Source organism: Macrobrachium nipponense, chromosome 12 (genome assembly GCF_015104395.2).
Source record: "Macrobrachium nipponense isolate FS-2020 chromosome 12, ASM1510439v2, whole genome shotgun sequence".
NCBI classification, from domain to species: domain Eukaryota; kingdom Metazoa; phylum Arthropoda; class Malacostraca; order Decapoda; family Palaemonidae; genus Macrobrachium; species Macrobrachium nipponense.
Genome location: NC_087205.1, coordinates 15,400,754 through 15,407,731, shown reverse-complemented (window position 1 = coordinate 15,407,731; position 6,978 = coordinate 15,400,754). Strand labels below are relative to the sequence as shown.

At 38.3% G+C, this 6,978-nt stretch overlaps 1 long non-coding RNA gene across 1 annotated transcript; it reads right to left on the bottom strand.

The window, feature by feature from the left end:
- Positions 1-210: 210 nt before the first annotated feature.
- On the bottom strand, positions 211-6,727 carry LOC135224952 (uncharacterized). The gene is made up of 3 exons (XR_010316841.1): positions 6,585-6,727; positions 1,757-1,930; positions 211-1,434 (listed from the first exon to the last, which is right to left on the bottom strand). It is a non-coding gene; the product is annotated as an uncharacterized LOC135224952 (long non-coding RNA).
- Positions 6,728-6,978: the final 251 nt, after the last annotated feature.

Here is a 6,978-nt window from a genome sequence, read left to right as displayed (position 1 = left end):
TCTTTGTAAAATCAGTTTGCCTCAGTAAAGGGTCCGAACAGGACCGAAAGTACTTGGCTATCTCACGTTTTCATTTTTTCCTTCGTGGCAAAAAACCTTTATATATATATAATATATATATTATATATATATATATATATATATATATATAGATATTATATGTATAATGTGTGTGCTTGTATGTGTTCACTGGATTGCGATCAGCATTTGTCATTTGTTTTTATTATATTCAGTCAGTTTTTAGTTCTTTCTCTCATTCCATTGATTTGAACATACAGCTCTTTGGAAGCTTCAATTGTAAAGATAAAGTCTGGTGGGGGGTTGTTTCAAAAGAACAATAATCATAAGAGTAATATTGATAATAATGCAACTAACCAACAAGCAATACATTTCGAATCCACACTAGAATCGAACCCATGACTTTCAAATGAATTGCAAGGGACCCATCCCATAGCACAGTACCTCAGTGGCGCGGTCGGTATGGTATTGGCCTGCCATCTCGGGGGGCTGCGAGTTCGATTCTCGGGCATTCTACTGAGGAGTGATAGATATGTGTATTCCTGGTGATAGAAGTTCACTCTCGACGTGGTTCGGAAGTCATGTAAAGCCGTTGGTCCAGTTGCTGAATAACTACTGGATCCATGCAACGTAAAAACACCATACAAACAACAAAACAAACCTATTCCATAGATGCCTTCACTCTGTAGCCTTTTCCTTTGCCTCCATATAATTTCCTTTCACCACTCTTGCTGTCCAACCTCTCAAACTATTATTTCCTTGTGTAACAGGGAGGTTGTCGTCCTAATGCCACCTGAGGACCCTTGTAGGTCATCTGATTATTCTGGGTCTCTTAACTGTGCTGTTCAACCACTCCAACTCTCTGTTTTCATTGTCTTGAGCGCTGAAAGTGACCGAAAGTGCCCCAGTGCTTGGCTCGAGAGCCTAAATTACATAAAGTCAAATTAAATGGTAAGCGTGATCTGAAAGGATCGTGACATTAGAACAACATACTTTGCCTCTCAATAGGATGCAAATAAATGTTTTACTTTGTCTCACTTTTCCAATATGTCCATCTCAGATCATTTACACTGGTACTAAAGCCAGTGCTACGACTGCAATAGATTACAATACAAATAATGAATAATTAATTATAATAACGACACAGTAAATACATCACTGAAGTTAAAGACAATAATAACGATATTTTAAGCATTCTTGTATCATGATTTATCATAGAAATATATACTTTCGTCATCATCGGGGTCGTTGCTTTTATCATCATTAATACTAACACACTTAACAGCACTTTACTGACAAAGATGGAATCAGAAAGTGTTTTCACGAATTCATTTCATGACGGTGGACTTCCTGAGCTTCTTTCCTCTCTCTTACTTCGACTCTCGTTCGCCTTCGCCCTCTGAACCGCTTCAGGACCTGAGGAAGGAAGGTCGGTAATGGCTCAACAGAACGTTCGGTCCTCCTATTTTGACTTCGAAATAGTAGTTTCTGTTTTGTATTAGTTTTCTTTTAATGGCAGTCTACTCGTAAACCAGTTTTTTTTTATCAGTGTCATTGATTTTGCTATTAAAAGTATGGCCTGGAATGTCACAACTGCAATTTGATTTTTCTGTCGATAAAATGAAGTTAAGAACTCCAAGTAATTTTTAAAAAATGCTGCTTTAAACAATATTCAAGATGATAGATACAGACGTATAAACCTAGATCATTTATTCCCCTGTTATGTGTATTCTCTTACCTGCACGGGAATAGCACTGATATCAGGTGGGAGAGGCGCTATCTGAGGTCCTTTGAATCTGCCACTGACGCCAAAGAGCTGTAGTCTGTAGATGAAAAACTCGATGAGGTAGAGATGAGATTCATCTTTTATGTCGTGGAAAGATACTGCCGTTTCTGATAGGCTGTCGATTCCCTAAAAGAAACAAACCCCATATGAATACCCGGTTTACTGTCTGTTTGATCTGGTGGTAATTATTCGACAGGTTCATATGATTATTATTGTTGTTAATAATAATGAATATCATCTAACATTCCTGAATAATATTTCTAAAACCTAGGCCAGCAATACACACACACGCACACACCCTATATATATATATATATATATATATATATATATATATATATATATATATATATATATATATATATATATATTTATATATTTATATATTTATATATATTTATATCTATATTTATATTTTATATTTATATCTATATATATCTATATATTTATATTTATATTTATATATATATATATATATATATATATATATATATATATATATATATATATATATATATATATATATATATATATATATAGAGAGGAACCTCGACATACAAAAGTCCCTACTTATGGAAATCCAAGTTACAAAAGCAAAGATGAAGATTGTTTTGCTTCTGCATACGAAAATAATTCAGGTTACGAAAGGGTGTACTGTAAAGCCCCGAGATTCGCCCAGAGCACCAAGAACAATTTCAAAACTCATGCGCCTCTAACTCTGTAGACTCGCCACCATCCTCCCACTCTCCCATTGGTTCCTGATGCTAGTCACCGCCGTAAAATCCTGCTCTCCTATTGGTCAGCATCTATCCCATCATGCCTCTATGTAAAGGTGTCCTTCGGCCACTTCGTCGCACCAACGTTACCGTATGCACGCGAAATTCGTTCTTTCACACATACGTATTTCGCTTGTTAACGTAAATGCATGTTAGTGATTTCACTTTCTACTATATCGTGTTGTGTATGAACTTAATTAACTTAATTATAGCCATGGGTCCCAAGAATGTTCTATGGAGACAAAGATGGAGATCATTAAAAAGTATGAAGCTGGCATGCGGTTGAGTGTGATTGCTAAGGAATACGGCCAAAATCAGTCAACGATAGGCACCATCCTTAAGCAGAACGAAGCCATCAAAGCAGCTGCACCTTCCAAGGGCATGACTATTTTGTCCAACAAGAGGAGCCACGTGCATGATGAGATGGAGAGGCTGCTTCTTGTAATGATAAAAGACAAAGAAATTGCTGGCGATACAATAACCGAGACGGCAATCTGCCACAAGGCCAGCGCTATTTTCGGTGATCTGATTGCCCAGGCCGGAGATGACGGAGGAGAAGGGACATCGATGCCAACCCCAGACTTCAAGGCTTCTCATGGGTGGTTTGATAAATTCCGTAAACGGGCTGGCATCCTTTCGGTGGTGCCGCATGGGGAGGCTGCCAGCTTGGACACGAAAGCGGCCGAAGCTTTTATTAAGATGTTAGACGAGATGACGATCAAGGAAGGCTACAGTTCTCAGCAAGTCTTCAACTGTGACAAGACTGGCCTTTTTTTGGAAAAAAATGTCTCGTCGGACATACATCACGGAGGAAGAGAAGAAGCTACCTGGGCATAAGCCTATGAAAGACAGGCTTACGCTCGCACTAAGTTCCAATGCCAGTGGGGATGGTAAAGTCAAGCCCCTACCATTCAGAGACTCCTCGAGCCTTCAAGGCCCACAAAGTGCTAAAGGAGAAGCTTCCAGTGATGTGGAGGGCTAATGCAAAAGCCTGGGTAACGAGACTTTTGTTCACCGAGTGGGTAAATCTGTGTTTCGGGCCGACAGTGAAGAAATTCTTGGAAGAGAAGCGCCTCCCTCTGAAATGTCTACTGTTGTTGGACAATGCCCCTGTTCACCCTCCTGGCCTCGAGGAAGATGTCCTAGCGGAGTATTCTTTCATCAAGGTTCTTTATCTTCCGCCTAACACCACCCCTCTCCTCCAGCCAATGGAACCGCAAGTGTTATCGAACTTCAAGAAGCTGTATACGAAACATCTTTTCAAGAGATGTTTCGACATCACCGATACCACAAACCTCACCTTGCGTGAATTTTGGAAGGAGCCTTTCAATATTTTCATATGCATCCGACTCATTGATCAAGCTTGGCAGGAGGTTTCGAGGTGAACCTTGAATTCTTCATGGAGGAAACTCTGGCCTGATGCCGTATTCGCCCGAGATTTCGAGGGATTCAATGTGGGCGAAGCTGATGCAGATTCAGAAACAGTTGACCATCCTGAAACTGTTTCACAACCAGATCTTGACGAGATCGTTGCTCTCGGCAAGTCCACGGGCTGGTCGTCGATGAGGACGACACCAATGACCTTCTCGAGGAGCACCAAGAGGTGGATGACCTGAAGGAGTTGGAGGCCATGCAACAGAACGTCGTTCAAGAAGAGTTCTCTAGCAGCGGCGAGGAGGAGGAGGAGGAGGACCCTATGACAATGACAGAAATTAAGGATGCTCTAGCTGCTTTTCATAAAATGCAATCTTTTGTAGAAAAGAGACACCCCGAAAAGGCTTACACAGGTTGTACGCTTGCGCAGTTTGATGACGTTTGCCTGAGTTGTTTTAGAAACATTGTGAAAAACAGGCAGAAGCAATCTTCCTTGGATAGTTATTTTTTAAAGAGGCCTTTAGTAGTAGTAAGCAAACAGGAAGATCCAAGTGATACGAAAAAAACAGAAAGTTGAAAGTGGCGAAGAAATTGAAATTTTGTAAATAACGTAAAGTATAAAAAAGTAAAAGAAAATGTAAAATTCAAAAAAAGACAAAAAAAAAAGAATTTAATTTCAAGTTTTTTGTAAAGTTAAGTGTTAAAGTTTTCTGCCATTTGTTAATGTGTTTCGTAAAGTTTAGTGTTAATGTTTTCTGCCATTTTTTAATATTTCATAAAGTTAAGTGTTTGTGTTTTCTGCCATTTGTCCTCCTCCTCTGTCGCCACTTTCGGAGATCGCCTCACTCGAAAGGTAAGGTTTCACATTTTACTACATATGTACGTACAGTATTTCTTGTACCATGTACACTAATACACTTTATTTACAGGTACATATAGTATATGTAGTTTATGTTCGGTATTGAATGGTCCAAATTGTTGTATTTCATTCTTTATTGGTCAATTTAGCTTTATTATAAAATTTACTGTGGTGTTTTTGAAGGGCTTGGAACGAATTAGGCAATTTACATGTAAAATGTGGTTCAAGATACGAAAAAATCAGGTTACGAAAGCAGCTTCAGAACAGATTAATTTCGTATCCTGAGGCACTACTTTATATCTATCTATACTATACATATATATATATATATATATATATATATATATATATTCCTATATATATATATATATATATATATATATATATATATAAGGATTCTCCAAAAAGGAACGATTATATAATATATATATATATATATATATATATATATATATATATATATATACATATATATATATATATACATATATATAAGGATTCTCCAAAAAGGAACGATTCAAGTATGCACCTTTAGCAAGCTAAGCCTTTTGAACACTAAAATCTCAAGATAATATAAAATAGCAAAACGCTGTGCTGTAAAGGAGTAATATGTAGTTGAAGGTTATAATTCCAAGTGTTTTTACTCTCCAGCTCAAAACCGAGACCACGAGCATAAGTTCTTGCTTTGAGCATACTATTTCTCAATTTCACCAGACATATGGGAATGAACAAGTTGTGTGGATAGTGAATGCCAAGACAGCTGATGCCAGAACAGAATTTGACTGTAGTGTTAACTTCCTGAGCACTTTTGACTCGTTTCAAGTTGACTTGTACAATTTGCAATGTGGGTTATGTCTTAGGATGAAGCATAAGTTACCACTTGAAACATAAATTCAGAGTGGGCGAGGCAACCACAGCGGTTCTTCACCTGCGAAAACTTCAATCAAGTGGGGAACTGTTGAGGAAAGTAATAGAGGTGTCCTGCAGAGGTGAGGTACGAGCAGACAGTCCCTTGTCCAGGACAACAGCCCCATTCTCACTGAGCAAGTGACAATGGCTGGAGTGGCCAACTTTGGCTATGAATTGTTGCCTCCTTCCCTTTCCCAACAACTTCACATTTTCTGACCTCCATCTGCTTTATCTGGTGAAAACACTCATAGTATGTTAAAGTTCCTGAAGGCTTAGCTTGCATCCACATTACAGTAAAACATCATAAACACATGTCAGCAACCTATTGCATACAGTATCACAAACAGTTTGAAAACAAGTCAATGGCTGTAAGTGAAAAAAGAATCTTTGGCATGTGCTGGATAATAGTGTGAAACACCATTAGAACTACTGATAAGTCACTTACTTGTATTCAGCCTGTCTGTGATGTGTGTACATTAAGATCCAGATTTGTGTTAACAATATTTTTCACTGCTGTGTGGATGCACCCTTAGCACGCAACCCTTTCTTTTAAACAGGATAACTCTGCTTGATCATCACGGGATCTAGTACGCTTAAGTTAGGAAAACTGCTGGAAGAAATGCAAACAATATCTTAATTCTTTAAAGCTACTCTTGCAAGGCCAGCAACTTCTTGAAGGACCCTTACACATACAAATGAGCTGTGATTTAAGTTGCGTAGTTAACTTGCTGATAAGTAATCATCCTAATTCAGAACGAATGCTCTAACGTATGTACATTCTTCCATATATGTAAGCATAATGAAAAGTGTCAAGAGATCTCTCCTAAATAATAACGGTTGCTTGACTTTATCTGAAACTAACCTTACCATAAGTGTAAATAATCGTATCTTGGTACCATTTCACCCATATCCCTTTTATGTAATCCACCGGGGGCAACTGGTGAAACCTGTGCCTGCCCAATTCATCCCTGGTATCTCCTAAAAGTATTCCTGACTTATTAAGACACCTTCCTGGAAAAAAATATGTCATTGTTAAAAGAATAAGAAAGCTCAGCCACACCGCTGAATCCTATTTATAGCAGATCCTTGAATAAAGGACATAAAGGATTTGTTTTTAAATCAGGATCGAGAACTGGATCGAGGTAAAGTTGAAGAATTTGAACTTTTGGTGGGAAGTGGTCAAAAGGAAGGGCTGAAGGTGTGGACAGTAGAAAGTCCTGAAACTGGGGACCAGAGGGACTTTGCAAAAACGAGTC